Here is a 22,876-nt window from a genome sequence, read left to right on the forward strand (position 1 = left end):
GTCTTTGCTTTTTTGGGTACCACTCAGTTTCTCTATTTAGATGAAAATTTTGTCAACTTGTTTCATTATAAATATTCATCTTTAAGGACTTAAGCCCAGGTGGCTCAGATGGTAAAGAATCTGCCTGAAACTCAGGAGACCTGGGTTCAATCCCTGGGTCGGGATCCTCTGGAGAAGGAAATGGCAGCCCACTCCAGTATTCTTGCCCAGGAAATCCCACGAACAGAGAAGCCTGGCAGGCTACAGCCCATGGGGTCACAAAGAGTCAGACATGACTGAGCAACTAACATTCATCTTTACAGTATCAAAATTCAAGGGTGGCATTGGTCATGATTCTTATTTTTCCAGTCTTTATGTCAAAATCTCCAAGCCCACTACACTAGACATGCAAGTGATTTAAACAACTGGGGGGTGAGGCCAGGGGTGAGGGTGGGGGATGGTGAAGGGTTGTAAGTGACACATCCAAAGAGCAGCCAAAATCACTTACTCACAGTTTCCAAACCCATCCACAGCATCAAGAAATCACAAACTTAATATAAATTTAGAAATTATTTACATAATCTCCAGATTAGCATTAGTAGACTATAGAATCTATAGTCTATAAAATCTAGTCTCATTCTCTATAAATTAGAAAACAAAAATTTTTAATAACTCAAATACCTGACTTACTCATATTTTTGAGAGTGCTATTATTTAAACTAATTTAAATTTTGTCCAAGTACCCACTATATATTTTTGCTTAAATTTACGAGACTAGACAAACCAAGAGAAAAATTACTTATCCCTGAACTGCTTTATTCTCTAATGATTGCCAGTTCCAAATTCCAAATATTTTTTTTAAGTTATGCTTTTACTATCTTTTCAATTTAAAGCATTTCTAAAATACAATCATATAAGACTCTATAGGAGGCAGCAAAAGCAGTCCTCAGAGGGAAGTCCATAGCAACAAAGACTTCCTCAAACAACAAAAATTACAAATTTCAAATAGCAACCTCACCTTTACCATCTAAAAGAGCTAGAAAAAGAACAACAACAACAACAAGAATCTCAAGTCAGCAGAAAGAAGGAAATAATAAGGATCAGAGAGGAAATGAATAAAATAGAGACTGAAAAAAATCAATAAAACCAAAATCTCATTTTTTTTGAAATGGTAAACAAACCCAACAAACCTCTGGCCAGCTCACCAGAAAGAAGAAAGAAGAAAAGAGAGAGGACCCAAATAAGCAAAATAAGAAATTTGAGAGAAATAACATTCAATACCACAGAAATACAAAAAAAAAAAGAAAAAAGAAAAAACTGTAAGAGAATACTATGAACAACTAAGTGTCAACAAACTGGGCAACCTAGAAGTGGACAAATTTCTGAAAATAAATAGCCCACCAAAACTGAATCAAGAAGAAATATATAATTTGAACACAGCGATTATTAGAACTGAAATCAAAAATCTAATTTAAAAAACGATTCTCTAAAAACAATAATCCAGGACTGGATGACTTCACTGGAGAATTCTACCAAACATAAAGGAAGAACATATACCAATTCTCAAACTCTTCCAAAAGACTGAAGGGGGAGGATGCTCCCAAAGTTATAGGAAGCCACCATCACCCTGACATCAAAACCAGACAAAGACACCATCAAAAAAGAAAATTACAGGCTGATATTTCTGATGAATATACATGCAAAAGTTCTCAACAAAATATTAGCAAATAGAATCCAACAACACATTAAAAAAAGATCATACACCACAATCAAGTTGGATTCATTCCAAGCTCTCAAGCATGGCTCAACATATGCAAATTAATCAATGTGATATACATCAACAAAAAAAAGACAAAAACTACATGAGTATCTCAATAGATGTAGAAAAAGAAGCTGATGAAATTCAACACCCATTCATGAAAAAAAGAAGTCTTATCAAAGTAGGTATAGAGGGAAGATAGTTCAACCTAATAAAAGTCATTTATGACAAACCCATGACCAACATAATACTCAACAGTGAAGAGCTGAAAGTCTTCATGCTAAAATCTGGAAAGAGACAAGGATATTAGTTCTCACCTCTAATATTCAACAAAGTACCAGAAGTCCTAGCCACAGCTATCAGACAAGAAAGAGATAAAAGGAATCCAAATTGGAAGGGACAAAGTGAAACTGTCATTATATGCCAATGACATACTATAGAGAGAAAGAATCCTAAAGACTCCACACAAAAACTAGCAGAATTGATCAATGAACTCAGTGAGGTAGCAGGATACTAACAGATATCTGTTGCATCTCTTTACGCTGACAAAATGAAATACTAGAAAGAAAGTTTTTTTAAAAAAATACTTTAAAAATAGCATCCAAAAACAGTACTTTGGAGTAAACTTGACCAAGGAGGTGAACACTGATAAAGGAAACACTGAAGATGAGTCAAAGAAATAGAAGGCTATCCTGTGGTCTTGGACTAGAAGAATTAATAGTTAAAATGGCCATACTATCCAAAGCAATCTACAGATTTAATGCAATCTCTATCAAATTACCCATGAAATATTTTCACAGAACTAGAATAAGTAATCCTAAAATTGATATGGGATCATAAAAGATCCATAATTGATTCTGACGAAAAAGAACAAAGCTGGAAAAGAACCGTCCCAGACTTCAGACATCACTACAACACTACAGCAATCAAAAAAGCACAGCACTGGCACAAAAACAGACATGGGGGCCAATGGAACAGAAAAGAAAGCGCAGAAATAAATCCACAGACCTACAGTCAATTAAACTTTGATAAAGGAGGCAAGAATATACAATGGAAAAAAGATAAGCTCTTCAGCAAGTAGTGTTGGGAAACCGGACAGCCACACATAAATCAATGAAATTAGAATATACTCTCACACCATATACAAAAATAAACTTGAACTGGCTTAAAGACTTAAATGTAAGACCAAACACCATAAAACGCCTAGAATAAAACATACTCAAAACATTTTCTGACATAAATTGTAGCAATGTTCTCCTAGGTTAGCCAGTCTCTGAAGGCACTAGAAATAAAAGCAAAAATAAACAAATGGGACTAAATCAAACTTATAAGCTTTTGCACAGCAAAGGAAACCACAAACAAAATGGGAGAAGATATTTGCAAACAATGCTACCAACAACAGATTAATTTCTAAAACATACAAACAGCTCATACGACTCAATACCAAAAATCAAACAACCCAACCAAAACATAGACAGAATACGTACATAGACATTTCTCAAAAGAAGATATACAGATGGCCAACAGGCATAAGAAAAGATGCTCATGTGCTAGTTATTAGGGAAATACAAATCAAAACCATAATCAGGTATCACGTCACACCAGTCAGAATGGCCATTATCAAAAAGTCTACAAATAATAAAAGCTAGTGAAGGCATGGAGAAAAGGAAAGCATCCTCCACTGTTGGTAAGAATGCAACTGGTACAGCCACTATGGAGAACAGTATGGAAGTCCCTTTAAAAACTAAAATTAGAGTTACCATATGATCCAGTAATCCCACTCTTGGGTGTATATCCAGAAAAAGGTCTAATTCAAAAGATACATGACCCCAGTGTTCCCAGCAGCACTATTTACAGTAGCCAAGATATGGAAGCAAGCTAAATGTCCACTGACAGATAAATGGATAATGAAGATTTGATGTGTGTGTGTGTGTGTGTGTGTGTGTCAGTCAAATGGAATATTACTCAGTCATAAAAAATAATGAAATAATGTCATTTATAGCAACATGCATGGATCTATAGATTATCATGCTGAGTAAGCCAAACAAAGACAGACTGTATCGCTCATATGTGGAATCTAAAAAAAAAAAAAAATGATAGAAATGAACTTAAATACAAGATAGACACTGACCCACAGACATAGAAAACAAATTTAGGATTACCAAAGGGGAAAGGGTGAGAGAGATAGATTAGGCATTTGGGATTAGCAGATACAAACTACTATGTATAAAGCAGATAAACAACAAGGTCCTATTGTGTAACACAGGGAATTATGTCCAGTATCTTATAATAAGGTGTGATAAGTCACTTCAGTCATATCCAATTCTTTGTGACCCTATGTACTATAGCCTGCCAGGCTTGTAATAAACTATAATGGAAAAGAATATAAAAAGAATATATGTATAACAATCACTTTGCTGTATATGAAACTAACATAACATTATAAATTAATGATATTTCAATTTTTTAAAAAAGAGCAAAAAAACAATTATCTTAGACAAGTTTCAAATATAAGAAGACATTGCTTTAAATAAACACTCCTCCAATTGGGAGCAAAAATATTAAAGGAAGTTTACTTTGGATGTGACTTAACAGCCAATGAGAATCTCAAAATGTGTTTTCTAAGACTGTTATTTATTCTGGTGTCTTACTACTGTAACACACACCAGTCAGTCAGTTCAGTCACTCAGTCGTGTCCAACTCTTTGCGACCCCATGAATCACAGCCTCCCTGTCCATCACCATCTCCCGGAGTTCACTCAGACTCACGTCCATCGAGTCGCTGATGCCATCCAGCCATCTCATCCTCGGTCATCCCCTTCTCCTCCTGCCCCCAATCCCTCCCCAGCATCAGAGTCTTTTCCAATGAATCAACTCTTTGCATGAGGTGGCCAAAGTACTGGAGTTTCAGCTTTAGCATCATTCCTTCCAAAGAAATCCCAGGGCTGATCTCCTTCAGAATGGACTGGTTGGATTTCCTTGCAGTCCAAGGAACTCTCAAGAGTCTTCTCCAACCCCACAGTTAAAAAGCATTAACTCTTCGGTGCTCAGCCTTCTTCACTGTCCAACTCTCACATCCATACATGACCACAGGAAAAACCATAGCCTTGACTAGACGGACCTTAGTCGGCAAAGTAATGTCTCTGCTTTTGAATATACTATCTAGGTTGGTCATAACTTTTCTTCCAAGGAGTAAGCGTCTTTTAATTTCATGGCTGCAGTCACCATCTGCAGTGATTTTGGAGCCCCCCAAAATAAAGTCTGACACTGTTTCCACTGTTTCCCCATCTATTTCCCATGAAGTGATGGGACCGGATGCCATGATCTTCGTTTTCTGAATGTTGAGCTTTAGGCCAACTTTTTCACTCTCCACTTTCACTTTCACCAAGAGGCTTTTCAGTTCCTCTTCACTTTCTGCCATAAGGGTGGTGTCATCTGCATATCTGAGGTTATTGATATTTCTCCCAGCAATCCTAATTCCAGCTTGTGTTTCTTCCAGTCCAGCATTTCTCATGATGTACTCTGCATAGAAATTAAATAAGCAGGGTGACAATATACAGCCTTGACATACTCCTTTTCCTATTTGGAACCAGTCTGCTGTTCCATGTCCAGTTCTGACTGCTGCTTCCTGACCTGCATACAGATTTCTCAAGAGGCAGGTCAGGTAGTCTGGTATTCCCATCTCTTTCAGAATTTTCCACAGTTTATTATGATCCACACAGTCAAAGGCTTTGGCATAGTCAATAAAGCAGAAATAGATGTTTTTCTGGAACTCTCTTGCTTTTTCCATGATCCAATGGATGTTGGCAATTTGATCTCTGGTTCCTCTGCCTTTTCTAAAACCAGCTTGAACATCAGGGAGTTCACGGTTCATGTATTGCTGAAGCCTGGCTTGGAAAATTTTGAGCATTACTTTACTAGCATGTGAGATGAGTGCAGTTGTGCGGTAGTTTGAGCATTCTTTGGCATTGCCTTTCTTTGGGATTGGAAGGAAAACTGACCTTTTCCAGTCCTGTGGCCACTGCTGAGTTTTCCAAATTTGCTGGCATATTGAGTGCAGCACTTTCACAGCTTCATCTTTCAGGATTTGAAACAGTTCAACTGGAATTCCATCACCTCCACTAGCTTTGTTCGTAGCGATGCTTTCCAAGGCCCACTTGACTTCACATTCCAGGATGTCTGGCTCTAGATGAGTGATCACACCATCATGATTATGTGGGTTGTGAAGATCTTTTTTGTACAGTTCTTCTGTGTATTCTTGCCACCTCTTCTTAATATCTTCTGCTTCTGTTAGGTCCAGACCACTTCTGTCCTTTATCGAGCCCATCTTTGCATGAAATGTTCCCTTGGTATCTCTAATTTTCTTGAAGAGATCTCTAGTCTTTCCCATTCTGTTCTTTTCCTCTATTTCCTTGCATTGATTGCTGAAGAAGGCTTTCTTATCTCTTCTTGCTATTCTTTGGAACTCTGCATTCAGATGCTTATATCTTTGCTTTTCTCCTTTGCTTTTTGCCTCTCTTGTTTTCACAGCTATTTGTAAGGCCTCCCCAGACAGCCATTTTGCTTTTTTGCATTTCTTTTCCATGGGGATGGTCTTGATCCCTGTCTCCTGTACAATGTCACGAACCTCATTCCACAGTTCATCAGGCACTCTATCTATCAGATCTAGGCCCTTAAATCTATTTCTCACTTCCACTGTATAATCATAAGGGATTTGATTTAGGTCATACCTGAATGGTCTAGTGGTTTTCCCTACTTTCTTCAGTTTGAGTCTGAATTTGGTAATAAGGAGTTCATGATCTGAGCCACAGTCAGCTCCTGGTCTTGTTTTTGTTGACTGTATAGAGCTTCTCCATCTTTGGCTGCAAAGAATATAATCAATCTGATTTCGGTGTTGACCATCTGGTGATGTCCATGTGTAGAGTCTTCTCTTGTGTTGTTGGAAGAGGGTGTTTGCTATGACCAGTGCATTTTCTTGGCAGAACTCTATTAGTCTTTGCCCTGCTTCATTCCACATTCCAAGGCCAAATTTGCCTGTTACTCCAGGTGTTTCTTGACTTCCTACTTTTGCATTCCAGTCCCCTATAATGAAAAGGACATCTTTTTTGGGTGTTAGTTCTAAAAGGTCTTGTAGGTCTTCATAAAACCGTTCAACTTCAGCTTCTTCAGCGTTACTGGTTGGGACATAGACTTGGATAACTGTGATACTGAATGGTTTGCCTTGGAGACAGAGATCATTCTGTCGTTTTTGAGACTGCATCCAAGTACTGCATTTCGGACTCTTTTGTTGACCATGATGGCTACTCCATTTCTTCTGAGGGATTCCTTCCCGCAGTAGTAGATATAATGGTCATCTGAGTTAAATTCACCCATTCCAGTCCATTTTAGTTCACTGATTCCCAGAATGTTGACGTTCACTCTTGCCATCTCTTGTTTGACCACTTCCAATCTGCCTTGATTCATGGGCCTGACATTCCAGGTTCCTATGCAATATTTCTCTTTACAGCATCGGACCTTGCTTCTATCACCAGTCACATCCACAGCTGGGTATTGTTTTTGCTTTGGCTTCATCCCTTCATTCTTTCTGGAGTTATTTCTCCACTGATCTCCAGTAGCATATTGGGCACCTACAGACCTGGGGAGTTCCTCTTTCAGTATCCTATCATTTTGCCTTTTCATACTCACAGAAAACTAGTCAATCTAATCACACTAGGACCACAGCCTTGTCCAACTCAATGAAACCAAGCCATGCCCGCGGGGCAACCCAAGACGGGCGGGTCATGGTGGAGAGGTCTGACAGAATGTGGTCCACTGGAGAAGGGAATGGCAAACCACTTCAGTATTCTTGCCTTGAGAACCCCATGAACAGTAACACACATAGCAAGTTGCAAATAAATAAATAAAGGCACACATTAAAAACAATATTAAACATTGACAAGATGACATGAGAATGTTTTGTAAATGTTTTTTTATTTTATCAAAAATGCTCTGTGAAATGTAAACTTGCTTTACAAAAATGAAAGCCAAGAAGCAAAACAAGTCAAACTATAACCTCAGAAAGATTTAGGAATTGGAGGCAAGTGTGTGTGCTAACTCGCCTCAGTCCTGTCAGGCTGTTTGTAACCTATGAACTACAGTCCGCCAGGCTCCTCTGTCCATGGGATTGTCCAGGCAAGAATACTGGAGTGGGTTGCCATTCCCTCCTCCAGGGGATCTTCCTGACCCAGAAATCAAACCCACCACTCCTGAAGTTCCTGCAGTGTAGGCTGATTCTTCAACCACTGAGCCACTGGGGAAGCTCCAGGGATTAGAGGCAATAATCTCCAAAAGTGAGGGTGCAAGGGAAGACAGCCTCCCTAGAACTCCCCTTCATACAGCCAAATAACTCTTTCTCCCACACCAGGGCAGAGGACAGAAAGGGTTAAGAATAAAACAAGCCAGCAGAATGAATATGTCAATACAAAAAAAAGAAACAAAAATTAAGAAAATTCTGCCAAAACAAAGAGGCAACAACAAGGAAGCAAATAGTAGAGAAATAAATAAAAATAAGAGAATCACTCCAGAGAACCAACATCCAACTAAGAGGAGTTCCAGAGAGGACTTAGAAAACAGCGGTGAAGACTTATAAGTAACAAAAGGAAATTTCCCAGAACTGAAGGACATCATGCCACATGAAACTGCAGGAAACCTGGAGTAAAAGGCTTTTAGAGACAGGAGAAAAGCTCACTAGAAGGGAACAGAAAGGAGAACATCACTGAAGCTCTGACCGGCAGGCAACCACAGATGTTAGAAGACGGAATAGCACTTTCAAAATTCTGAGTAAAGTAACTTTTGACCTAGCATTCTGTGACCAAACTGTTAAGTGAAGGTAAGATATGGAAACTTTCACAAGTGAGATTTTTTTTTTAAGTACCTCCCATGTATCTTTGGAGAAGGCAATGGCACCCCACTCCAGTACTCTTGCCTGGAAGATCCCATGGACAGAGGAGCCTGGTGGGCTGCAGTCCATGGGGTCGCTAAGAGTTGGGACGACTGAGCGACTTCCCTTTTGCTTTTCACTTTCATACATTGGAGAAGAAAATGGCCACCCACTCCAGTATTCTTGCCTGGAGAATCCCAGAGATGGAGGAGCCTAGTGGGCTGCCGTCTGTGGGGTCGCACAGAGTTGGACACGACTGAAGCGACTTAGCAGCAGCAGCAGCATGTATCCTTTCTTGGTAGTTAGTAAGTCAAGAAACCAGAAGATACGTGGCTCAATCACAGATGATGAAGGCAAATGCCATGGCCACAGGTAAGTACAACAGTAGCCCAGAGAGCAATTAATCCAGATCTTACCAGGAAATCAACTCCAAAAACTCTCAAAGAAAGAATATGAAAGATTCTATGATGTATCAAAAAGCACAGCAAGAAATTAGTGATGGTGCTTGGCAGCACATATACCAAAATTGGAACGATACAGAGAAGATTAGCATGGCCCCTGCGCAAGGATGACATGCAAATTCGTGAAGCATTCCATATTTTTATTGGAAATAAAAGCAAAAATAAACAAATAGGATCTAATTAAACTTAAAAGCTTCTGCACAACAAAGGAAACTATAAGCAAAGTGAAAAGACAGCCTTCAGAATGCGAGAAAATAATAGCAAATGAAGCAACTGACAAACAACTAATCTCAAAAATATACAAGCAACTCCTGCAGCTCAATTCCAGAAAAATAAATGACCCAATAAAAAAATGGGCCAAAGAACTAAATAGACATTTCTCCAAAGAAGACATACGGATGGCTAACAAACACATGAAAAGATGCCCAACATCACTCATTATCAGAGAAATGCAAATCAAAACCACAATGAAGTACCATTTCACACCAGTCAGAATGGCTGTCATCCAAAAGTCTACAAGCAATAAATGCTGGAGAGGGTGTGGAGAAAAGGGAACCCTCTTACACTGTTGGTGGGAATGCAAACTAGTACAGCCACTATGGAGAACAGTGTGAAGATTTCTTAAAAAACTGGAAATAGAACTGCCTTATGACTCGGCAATCCCACTGCTGGGCATACACATGGAGGAAACCAGAATTGAAAGAGACCCGTGTACCCCAATGTTCATTGCAGCACTGTTTATAATAGCCAGGACATGGAAGTAACCTAGGTGTCCATCAGCAGATGAATGGATAAGAAAGCTGTGGTACATATACACAATGGAATATTACTCAGCCATTAAAAAGAATACATTTGAATCAGTTCTAATGAAGTGGATGAAACTGGAGCCGATTATACAGAGTGAAGTAAGCCAGAAAGAAAAACACCAATACAGTATACTAATGCATATATATGGAATTTAGAAAGATGGTAATGATAACCCTGTATGCAAGACAGCAAAAGAGACACAGATGTATAGAACAGTCTTTTGGACTCTGTGGGAGAGGGAGAGGGTGGGATGATTTGGGAGAATGGCATTGAAACATTGATAGTATCATATATGAAACGAATCGCCAGTCCAGGTTTGATGCATGATACTGGATGCTTGGGGCTGGTCGTCCCTTGGGACGACCCAGAGGGATAGTACAGGGAGGGAGGGGGGAGGGGGGTTCAGGATGGGGAACACATGTATACCCATGGCAGATTCATGCTGATGTATGGCAAAACCAATACAATACTGTAAAGTAATTAACCTCAAAAAAAAAAAAAAAGAAATTAGTGATGTTTACACAAAACACTAAATAACTAGGGGAAAAAAGAGAAACTCTGCAATCATCAATTCTAGGAAAAGGTAGTTACTCAATAAAGAAAATGATAGCTATGATATCTTCCTAAATAATACATTGCAAATATCAAAAATTATGATTATGTTGTGAAGATAGGAAAATGTATGTGCCATGGAGTGATGGCAAATGGTAGAAAAAGCACTAAATTGTTATATTTCATAAAGAAAACCAACAGATGCTGTCTAATATTAAAAAATCAGAAAGAGCAGCATTAAAATATTATTTAGAAGTACGAAGACAGCAAAAGAGACACAGTACATGTAAGATGAGTAGCTAAAAGGTTGAAGAGTAATTTTCTATGGGGAGTAGAAATGAGAGGTATGGAACTGTTGTAATTTTTTTTAAAAAATCAAGTAGCACTATATAACTTTTTAAACTACATCTCCCTATTATTTTGATAAAATTTTAAATAAAACAATGATAATACCGGACTTCCCTGGTGGTCGAGTGGTAAGCTCTGTGCTTCCACTGCAGGGGGCAAAGATTCAGTCCCTGGTTGGGGAACTAAGATCCCATGTGTTGCAAAGTGTGGTCAAAAAATAAAACATCTGGGGACTTTTCCTCATGGTCCAGGGGCTAAGACTCCGAGTTCCCAAGGCAGCGGGCCCAGGTTCAATTTCTGGTCAAGGAACTAGATACCACGTGCCACAACTAAAGATTCTGCATACTGCAACTAAGACCCGACACAGCCAAATAAGTAAATATGTTTTTAAGATAAATAAAGCAACTCTCGATTTGTAATTAAACATATACATTATCATATGTAAAATAGATAGCCAGTGGGAATTTGCTGTATGATGCAGAGAGCTCAATCCTGTGCTCTGTGACAACCTAGAGGGGTGTGAAGAGGTGGGAGGTGGGAGGGAGGTCCAAGAGAGACGGGACATATGTATACCTGTGGTTGATCCATGTCGATGCAGGGAGAAAATCAACACAACACTGTAAAGCAGCTATCTTCCAATTAAAAATAAATTTAATAAATAAAGCAATACAAGAAACAACAACATTAAATCCATTTCTTCTTATAGCTTTACTCTCCCCCCAGGTTGTCTTTCCCCTCAGCATATAAACATCCTTTCCAAGAAAACCCTTATATAACCTCTTCCAGCCATAGTCCAGATTCTTTTCTTTCCATCACAGTCAATCTGACTGCATATTATTCTCTAACCTGCAGCAAAGATTAAATTGAATCATATGAAAAAGTACTGATCCCATCATTTTTTATCTATAAAAAGAACATTTTATATGATGCATCTAAATGGCTTACTCTCATCACCACCAAATTCTGAATTCACCACCTGAATATGCCCTGCTGTTTCATTTATGCCCTGCGCTGCAGGAACACTGCCCTGCCTTCATTCAGACATTCTTCATTTCTTTCTGGATTAAAGCCTTACCCTCCTAACTTGTGCTTACCACCAGGCCATGTTAGCATTGCTGCCAGGACAGGCTTTCTAAACACTCAGTGTTGTGACACTCCCCTTCTTACAATGCATCCCCAAACCATCGGAATCAAACCCAAGCTCTCCCACGGCCATGGGCTGACCACTGCGGCCTCTCATGCTATCTTCCTCTATTCTCTGTACCCATCCTAGACAGACTACCACCCTGCACTCTATACTTGACTCAAGCTAACCATTCAGTGTTTTCTTAAACAATCCCAAAAGTAATGATGGATGAAAAAAATTTCAATTTCTTCTATGGGCCAGGTCAATGATGATAAGGCTGATTATGTTCTACTTAAATATTCACATGAATGGTGATAGGGAACTAAGAACTAGTCGTACTGAAAGAGGGAGAGACAGAGAAAGAAAGAATGTGAGAAGGAAAAAGAAAAGAGGAATGGGATAGGGAGGCATGGAGAAGGGTCTGGAAAAAAATACAACACAGCTTCACAGGCATAGTGTCTGCACTTACTAAAGAGAATCCACTAATATATATCATTGGAGTATTTCAATCATAATACTAGTAAATAAACAGTCTTCCCTCTTGAGGAAAAAAAAAGTTTCACTTCAAGTTTACAATGTACCAACTATGTGATGAAAACTTGCAAACATTACAACTAATCTGTTTGCAGGAAAATTGCTCTCCATTTTCCAACAAAATGATAAAACTAAGACCAGCTCACAGTTAGCTTTAAAAAAATATGTGTACCAAGTATCTGTACTTCTGTTTATCTTCTGGTGAAGAGCTTCATCATTAAGTTTTAAAAGCCGTCCAACCAGTTCTCAAACTAGCACCCTATCCAACAAAAGTTTAATTGGGTTTGGAGTTTTGTTTAAACTGACAGCTGTGGTTCAGAAAGCCCCCAAGGTCAGCGGTACCGTTTGCATCAAATAGCCCAAAGGTATTCTGTGGTTCTGGGGTGGTGACTTTTTTATTTTTATTTGCAACTACCTAGTTAATGGCTCTCTTCTCAGAAAGTGGCATAATCATATGCAAAACATTCTTACAGAAACTCTGAATCAACGAACTAAGAAAAGGAAGCGGGGAAAAAAGCAGTTGATCCTCACCTGTTCACTGTGCAGACATCCTGCACCTTCACGGATCTAGCCGAGACAGGAAGCAGGATGTGAGAAAAAAAGGCCTTCGAGCAGGCAAAGAGGGGTCAGCAAAGGCTTGTGCAAAAGAAGCTTGCAAACTTTCCCATAGGAAAGCGTGGAAGGCTCTCCCTCAGAGGCTATTTACTCTCACTTTACAAACAATATCACCAGGCTTATTTACCTAGTTTCAAAGCCTAGGGCAGAACAGACAAAAGATATTAGGAAGAGAGCTGTGGAAGATACTTACAACATACTGAAATATTGACTGCAAAACAGAGACACTTGCTAGCATAACTGGAAGGAGGAAACAAAAATTACAAAAAGAAAACAAGAGAATTCAAAGCACAGTTGGATCCAGGGTATGGGGGACAAACACCTCATTCACCCAATAAGACCATGGGCATCATTTTATATAGTATTAGGAAGCAGCTTCCAAAATGGTGTCCTTGGTCCTCAAGAAAAAAATCAACTTAGCACCTCTGCTAGGGGGTACCTGAGCAGGTAATGAGAATGCAAGGGGGAAGAAGTCCCACCCACTTTTACAAAGGGGAAGAAGTATAACAGATTTTAGAACATGTTTCTACTAAAAACGAAAACATTTTAAAAGGGCATATTTGGGACTTGCCTGGAGGCTCGATGGTTGGGACTCCAAGCTTCCAATGCAGGGGACATGGGTTCAGTCCCTGGTCAGGGAACTAAGATCCCACATGCCCTGCAGCACTCCCCTTCCCCCCAAAAAAGGCATATTTGTCCTGAACCCATAATTATTAAGAAAATTGAGCATCTACAATAGTTCATTTGCCAAGGTATCCTCATGATGACAGTTACAAAGTATTTGAAACTGAGGTGAAATAAGTATTGGGTTGTAGAATCTAGACTCAATAAGTGTTTCAAATAACTATTAAGATAATACATAACATCAAAGAACAGAAAAGTAGTAGACATCTGGAGTTTGGTCTCTGTTGGACGTGACCTTGGCAAGTCCCTTACTTCTCTGAGACTCTGTCCCCTCATCTGTCAAATAAGGGTCTAAAGGGACAGTTTTGAAGAATCCACTGACATTTCCCTCCAACCCACATTCACAGTATTCTCCCTTTATTCAACTTGGCCATTCTGGACCCACGGCCTTAGGCAAAAGATGCTACTGCAGGATAAAGTGATAAAACAAGGGTCCATTCTGGTTTTCAGGTTTTAAAAACCGGGGAGTCTTATGGAAAAGAAGAACATAGGACAGTAACAATTGATTTGGGAGCAAACAAGATGAGTTTGTCTGAGTAACATGTCCTACCTCTACAGCTAGAAAAGAATTAAATTCCTGGACCAGAAAACATTTGTGGGGAGGTGATGAAAACACAGAATGCTGCTGGATCCCCAGGACAGAGACTCATACCAGCTCCCCAGGGCTAAGCCCAAAGGAAACAAGAGGGAGATGTGTTTGTAGGAACAGCGAGCAGGGGCAGAAAAGATCTGAGATCATTTCCCAAATGGAAAATCCAAAAAGCAGCAAGATGTCTGAGGGGAAACAGCCATGTGGGAGCATGAAGGCAGATGGAACATGCATAATCTTGCAGAGTTTACCAGGTCCCAGCGTGGCCTGAGAATAGCAAAATGATTTCTGTATGCCCCTGCGTGGCAAACACAGATGGGAAATCTGGGGAACTGGAAGGAGTCTTGGAGACGGGAACAACGGGCATCTCGGCAGGGACCTGTGTAGACTTACGATGGAGAGGCAATCTGTCAAGCAAGTGGCATCTGTGGCCAATCACCAGGAGGAAAAGTCCAAACACTCCTGCCCACTGCATCTGGGTATTGGTGTCACCAAGGAAAGCACAACACAGTCGAGCACTGGAGGGAACAATGTTACATAGAGAGGCAGAGGAAGATCAGCTTCGCTAGTGGTCGTAGGTCCACCAAGGCCAGCAAGGCCCTCCTGACTGACAATGCAGCACCAGAGGCCTTCACAAACTCCAGAACTCTTGTGTGGTAGAATGAAAGGCCCCGGCCCCTCCCTGCAATGGACAGATAGAGTAATGGGGTTCACCAGGTGCCATATGACACACACACTTAGGCAGAACAAAGACATACATTCTGAATAGGAAGCAGGAAAAGATATTCCCATACAAGGATACAAATCCAACACAAGCTATGAGGACTCTGGTAGAGAAGTATTCCAAGCCAAAGGCCCATTCCTACGTGGCCGAGTTAGAGTGCCCTCCAATAGGCAAAAGGCTTCATGCCTTCCTTCCTAACATGACCTAAGGGGACCCCTAAGTGGACCACCAGATGGAAAGATGTCCCAGGCAAAGAACGAGATGCAATCTTAAGAGACTCTGTAAACACCCCAGGCAAGGTGATAGGGAAACCCCAAATTGCCTAAGACCAAATTTCTGTGGTCCTGATGGAATAGGACCCCAAATAAAGACTAAATTGAGTTCTAAAGAAATAAATATATTTCTTGCACATCCATCTTTGGAGGCTGAGATTCATACCCACTGTATGCTGAGACAGACTCCATAGCTATAAAATCAAAAGACTATAAATCTCAGAATAAGAAAAATAATATATAAATAACTTTATACTAATAAATACAGCAAAACTTGATTTTAAAAATTATTATCTAGAAATATATGTCACAAAGTTGACCCACTAGGGAGGGAATTAAAAGTCTGAATAAATTAATAATCATTAAAGAAATTGAGATAATTTTTTTTAAATCTCTGTTTACCCAAGACACAAGCCACAACATTACAAGTGAAAATTACCAAACTTTCAAGGAACAAACAACCCATCTCTTATACAAAATATATAGAACAGAAAAAGATAGAAAGCATCCAGCTTATGCATCTAGAACATTAATACCAAAAACATACAAGGATAGTATAAGAAAAAAATATATATATATATACCAATCTCAGGTGAAACTATAAATGCAAAAACCCCATAGAGATTCTCATTGTATAAAAACATACTATAACACAAACAAGACTTTTTCCCAGGATGCAAGGATAGTTCAGATAGACCAACATATCACAACATTAAAGAAGCAAAAAAAGAACTCAACAAAATTCAGCACTCATTAATGACAAAAAGTTTTGACAAGCTGATAAAGGAAGAGAACATAAAGAGTACCTACCAAAAAGCTATGGTAAGCCTTATATTCAATGGTGAAACTAAGAACCAAGCCTTTGTTTTAAAGTCAGAAATAAAATAGGGATGCTTATTATCACCACTTTTATTCAACACAAGTTTTATTAAAGAAATTCTATAGGCAAACTGTTGGAACAAATAAGAGAGTTCAGAGATATTTGGGATATACAATCAACATGTTAAACCAATATGGTAATAAACAATTTGAAAATGTGAATGGAAAAAAATCTCACTCACAAGAACAGTAAGATCTATAAGGTAGGTATACTTCTATGTCTGTGTGTAGCTATATGATATAGTTAAAATGTTATTATTAATCCTTACAGTGCACATCTAATTTGACCCAGTAGGATTTGACATTGAAGAAGGAAATGGCAACCCACTCCAGTATTCTTGCCTGGAGAATCCCAGAGACAGAGGAGCCTGATGGGCTATCGTCTATGGGGTTGCACAGAGTCAGTGACTGAAGCAACTTAGCAGCAGCAGCAGCAGGATTTGACACAGTTATCGCATCCTTCTGGACATATTTCCTTCACTTGGTTTTCAAGACCCCATACACCAAGGGTCCCTGATAGGAATCGGACCACACAGCAGGAGGTGAACAGGGGGCAATGGAGCAGAGCTCTGCAGCCGCTCCCCATTGCTCGAATCACCACCTGAGCTCCGCCCCCTGTCAGATCAGCAGTGCCATTAGATTCTCACAGAGGCATGAACCCTGACCCTAAAGTCAAGGCAGAATATCTTCATATTGCCACAAAACAGAAATAAAGTGCACAATAAATAAATGTGCTTGAATCATCCCAAAACCATCTTCCAGCCCCTCAGTCTATGGAAAAACTGTCTTCCACAGAACAGGTTTCTGGTGCTAAAAAGGCAGGGGACTGATGTCATACACCTCCTCCTGGTTCCTTCTCCCATACCTGGCTCTTCTGTTGCTTTTGTTCATTCTACCTCTTCTCTCAGCCTGTAAACAATGGTGGCCCCAAGGCTCTTAGTCCTTTGATTTCTTCTCCTTTCCAACTACACTTTTCCCTTTGGTTATCTCTTCCAGTTTAATAAATTCAAATTCTTGAATTTGGACCCTGATGAGTCCCAATCTTTCTAGCCTTAACCTGCCTCCTGATCTCTAAAACTGTAAGTAATCGCCTACTCAACATTTCCATTTGGAATTATATTAGGCGCCTCTAACTTAAATCGTCAATATGTGAACCGTGAACTTCCAGATGTTCAAGCTCGTTTTAGAAAAGGCAGAGGGACCAGAGATCAAATTGCCAACATCCTCTGGATCATGGAAAAAGCAAGAGAGTTCCAGAAAAACATCTATTTCTGCTTTATTGACTATGCCAAAGCCTTTGACTGTGTGGATCACAACAAACTGTGGAAAATTCTGAAAGAGATGGGAATACCAGACCACCTGACCTGCCTCCTGAGAAATCTGTATGCAGGTCAGGAAGCAACAGTTAGAACTGGACATGAAACAGCAGACTGGTTCCAAACAGGAAAAGGAGCACATCAAGGCTGTATTTTGTCACCCTGCTTATTTAACTTCTATGCAGAGTACATCATGAGAAACACTGGGTTGGAAGAAGCACAAGCTGGAATCAAGATTGCCAGGAGAAATAACCTCAGATATGCAGATGACACCACCCTTCTGGCAGAAAGCGAAGAGGAACTAAAAAGCCTCTTGATGAAAGTAAAAGAGGAGAGTGAAAAAGTTGGCTTAAAGCTCAACATTCAGGAAACTAAGACCATGTCATCTGGTCCCATCACTTCATGGGAAATAGATGGGGAAACAGTGGAAACAGTGTCAGACTTTATTTGGGGGGGCTCCAAAATCACTGCAGATGGTGATTGCAGCCATGAAATTAAAAGACGCTTACTCCTTGGAAGGAAAGTTATGACCAACCTAGATAGCATATTCAAAAGCAGAGACATTACTTTGCCAACAAAGGTCCATCTAGTCAAGGCTATGGTTTTTCCTGTGGTCATGTATGGATGTGAGAGTTGGTCTGTGAAGAAAGCTGAACACTGAAGAATTGATGCTTTTGAACTGTGGTGTTGGAAAAAACTTTTGAGAGTCCCTTGGTCTGCAAGGAGATCCAACCAATCCATTCTAAAGGAGATCAGTCCTGGGTGTTCTTTGGAAGGAATGATGCTAAAGCTGAAAGTCCAGTACTTTGGCCACTTCATGCGAAGAGTTGAGTCATTGGAAAAGACTCTGATGCTGGGAGGGATTGGGAGCAGGTAGAAGAAGGGGACGACAGAGGATGAGATGGCTGGATGGCATCACCGACTCGAAGGACGTGAGTTTGAGTGAACTCTGGGAGTTGGTGATGGACAGGGAGGTCTGGCATGCTGCAATTTATGGGGTCGCAAAGAGTCGGACATGACTGGGTGACTGAACTGGAACTGGAACTTAAATCAACCCCACATGCTAACTCACCTTTGGTCTTCACCATCTCAGAAAATGAAAACTATTTTTCCAGTTAACTTCACCCATCAAAAGACCATGAGTCATCTTCTACTCTTCTCTCTCCACCCTTTCAATCCATAAGGCACCTTCAGAATTCATGGTAAGTCAGACCACTTCTCACCTCCTTTCCACCACTACCATCACAGTTGGATGAAGTCACAATCATCTCTCATGTGGATTATTGCAAGAGGCACCTAACTGGTCATCTTTTCTCCACCACTGCTTCGCCTGTAAACTACCGTCCACACAGTAGTCAGTTGATCATTTTAGAATAAGGTCAGATCATGTCATGCCATGATATGATGTGCTAAGTCACTTCAGTTGTGTCCAACTCTTTGCTACCCTATGCTTCTGCTCAAAACTCCCCAACATCTTCCTATGTCATGGCAAGTGAAATTCAAAGTTCTTAAAAGCCTACAGTTATCTGCACATCAGTGATTGTTACTAGGGATGATACTGCTCCATAGGGAAAATTTAAAAATTGCCTGAGGGTGGGGGCAGCATCTTTGGTTTTTACAATGGGAAAGTGATACTGGCATTTACTGGGCAAGGAAGGACTAGGGAATGGACCAGACAGCCTACAGTTCATAGGACAGTCCTACAAAACAAAAATGTCCTGCATCCTGTATTGTTGTTCAGTAGCTCAATTATGTCCGATTCTTTGTGAGCCCATGGACTGCAGCATGCCAGGCTTCCCTGTCCTTCATTATCTCCCAGAGTTTGCTCAAAGTCATGTCCATAGAGTTGGTATTGCCATTTAACCATCTCATCCTCTGTCCCCACTTTTCCTCCTGCCCTCAATCTTTCCCAGCATCAGGGTCAGCTCTTTACATCAGGTGGCCAAAGTATTAGAGTTTCAACTTCAGTCCTTCCAGTGAATATTCAGGGTTGATTTCCTTTATGATCAACTGGTTTGATCATTTGATCGCCTTGCTGTCCAAGAGACTCTCAAGAGTCTTCTCCAACACCACAGTTTGAAAGCATTAAGTCTTCAGCACTTAGCCTTATTTATGGTCCAACTCTTACATCCATACATGACTATTGGAAAAACCACAGCTTTGACAAGACGGACCTTTGTCAGCAAAGTCATGTCTCTGCTTTTTAATATGCTATCTAGGTTTGTCATAGTTTTTCTTCCAAGGAGCAAGTGTCTTTTAATTTTGTGGCTACAGTTACCATCTGCAGTGATTTTGGAGCCCAAGAAAATAAAGTCTCTCACCATCTCCATTGTTTCCCCATCTATTTGCCATGAAGTGATGGGACCAGATGCCATGATCTTTGTTTTTTGCATGTTGAATTTTAAGCCAAATTTTTCATTCTCCTCTTTCACCTTCATCAAGAGGCTCTTTAGTTCCTCTTCACATTCTGCCATAAGGGTGGTATCATTTGCATATCTGAGGTTACTGATATTTCTCCTAGCAGTCTTGATTCTAGCTTGAGCTTCATCCAACGTGGCATTTCACATGTACTCTGCATAGAAGTTAAGTAAGCAGGATGACAATATACACTTTGATGTACTCCTTTCCCAATTTTGAACCAGTCCGTTCTTCCATGTCTGGTTCTAACTGTTGCTTCTTGACCTGCATACAGGTTTCTGCATAAAGGTTTCTCCATTTTATATATAAAAATACAAAATATTCCCCTTATTTATCCCATACTATATTTTCCAGGAATACAACTACTTTGTAAATCAAAGAAAGATTGTATCTCATTTTCCTGGGAACTTCAACAAGAATTCCTTACCACTTCAGAATATCAGGTCAACCAAAGACAACTCTACTGACAGTTTATTCTATCTGTGTTAACAGAACAACACACCTGTTTCATTCTGCATTGTTAACAGTTGTATATGAAAATGTACAAAAGGATTATGAAGTTCATTTTATAAACTTAGAACTAAACATAATTAATTTAGCAAAGACATGTAAAACATAGGAATAAAAAATATTTAATAAAGGGATTAACTGTATATCATTAAGAATTTATATAATTTTAAATACTTTAAGCAAAGGGTAATACATCTGTCATAAAAATTACATGTCAAAGTTTTTTTTTTTTTTTGAATGGCCTGGTTTGGTTTTTCTTTTACTGTCAAACACTTCACAATGGTCTATTTCTCCATGTCTTCCTGTATTACTCTTTTTTTTTTCCAGTTCATCGTGTAGTCTCATCATCTATCAAAAGACATGGCTTGCAAGTTATTTTTAGGTTTCAGACTCTGAATGTGTCCTGATATCTGCTAAAAGTTCATGTTGGGAAATATGGCGAGGGATGCGGACAGTGTGATACCTGTCACTTTGTCCTGTATCTCAAGAGAGATTTATTTTGACAGTATACTTATAAAGAGGCTGAGCTCATTTTCTCCATTTCAAGAGTCTTTCATTGGTCACAGGATACATCCTAACTTCACTTAAAGTTGCTTCCCATCTTCTCTTATCATAATACACGTAAGTCTAGTCTGCTATTAGTTATCTCAACACGTATTCCAGTGGCACCTGTGTTCATTTTTTGGTCATCGTTATATATTATGGCCCATATATTCCTACCCAGAGCACGTTCATTATCAGTAGATACAAGCAACAAATGACTTTATTATGTCTTCCAGTGTCATTATTTATAATTTAATTATTCATCACTCATTTTCTTCTTTACATTACAAATAGTGCATTATATTGATTTTCAAGATCACTTAGGTAGGTAGATGATAATTATCTATTAATTTTATTTCAGGCCAGTAAAAGGGTAAATGACATGCAAAGTACATGCTAAAAGAAGGGAGTGCTGGAGCTTCCCTGAAGGTTCAGTGGTTAAGGCTCTGTGCTTTCACTGTAGGAGACATGGGTTCGATCCCTGGTTCAGGAACTAAGGTCCCGCACGCCCTGTGGCACAGCCAAGAAAAACAAACAAACAAAAAAGAAGGGAATCCTAAGTCTGATCGTATTCTCCTATCATAACCCACACACACAAAGCCCCCCACCTTGTTGTTCCTCAAACACCACAGGAACGTTCCTGCTTTGGAGGCTCACAGTGTTTCCTCCCTTTGCCTGGAATGATCTTCCCACACATGAAGGGTATGGCCTGCTCAATACTTCTTTCAGACCTCTGCTCAAATTCCATCTTCTCTAACAGTCCTTCTCTGACCATCCACTTTAAACATCTCTCCATCCCACCATGCTTTCTCTTATCCTGAAGTATTCACATCACTTATTGCCACATGAGACATTACTGATTTGTTTACTCTCTACCTCATGTCTCTAGAACGCAGAGCGGCCCACAAAAGCAGGGACTTCAGCTGTTCACTGCTGTTTTCCAGTTTCTGGTGGGGTGCCTGATATAATATCATAGGTACCCAATAAAACAGAATGGAGAGGTGAATATCTAAAAGGCCAAAGAATGTGCTGCTAGGAGCCTGAATCCTGTGCAGGTAGGTTCCGGTTCCTTTATTCCCAACTGACACACTGCTGCCATGGTATTAAATGTTTGAGATCCTGAACATTTATTGAATATTTCATTTGAAGAAAGGTTTCCAGAACTGAGAAGTATTGGAAAGCCACTGACCTTTCAAATTAGCAAAGATTCAAAGCGCAGTAACACACAATGCTGGTGAGGATGGAGAGAAACAGACTGATACTCTCTATTTGTGGGAATGTATATGGTTCATTTTTACTGGGAGGTAATATGAAAATACATACTAAAAGCCTTTAAAAACTGCAGTATATTTAACAAGTGCTATTTTATTTAAGATCATTTTACTCTCACAGTATTGTAAAGTAAGCATTATTAACTCTACTGCACAGATGAGAAAAGTGAGGCACCAAGAATTTTAAGTAACAAATAAATTACAAGTCAAGGATCTAGGTCGTCAAGCTGAAATTCCAGGCCTTTCTCCATCGGTTTCCACTGACTGCTAGTTCTCTTAGTTTACCTAATTCCTTAAAGCTAACATTTGTGTCACATATAAAATCTTTCAACACTTAGTGCCTGATATGCTGTGCTCAGTCATGTCCTAATCTTTGTGATCCCATGGACTGTAGCCCGCCAGGCTTCTCTGCCCATGGGATTCTCCAGGCAAGAGTACTAGAGTGGGTTGCCATTCCCCGCTCTAGCAGATCTTTCCGATCTAGGGATCAAATCTACATCTCCTGCACTGGCAGATGGATTCTTTACTTACTGAGCCACCAAATGTTGCAGGTACTCAATAAACCTTTGCT

The 22,876-nt window shown here is 39.7% G+C and overlaps 1 protein-coding gene and 1 non-coding gene across 2 annotated transcripts in view; one reads left to right on the forward strand and one right to left on the reverse strand.

Annotated features, from left to right (window-relative positions):
* TTC6 (tetratricopeptide repeat domain 6) overlaps positions 1-22,876 on the reverse strand; it is a 205,036-nt gene that overhangs the window by 167,241 nt on the left and 14,919 nt on the right. The gene's annotated exons all lie outside the window — the stretch shown is intronic.
* Positions 9,158-9,259, forward strand: LOC120875767. Its single transcript, XR_005724068.1, has one exon. It is a non-coding gene; the product is annotated as a U6 spliceosomal RNA (small nuclear RNA).

This window comes from Oryx dammah, unplaced genomic scaffold (genome assembly GCF_014754425.2).
Source record: "Oryx dammah isolate SB20612 unplaced genomic scaffold, SCBI_Odam_1.1 HiC_scaffold_16, whole genome shotgun sequence".
Taxonomy (NCBI): Eukaryota; Metazoa; Chordata; class Mammalia; order Artiodactyla; family Bovidae; genus Oryx; species Oryx dammah.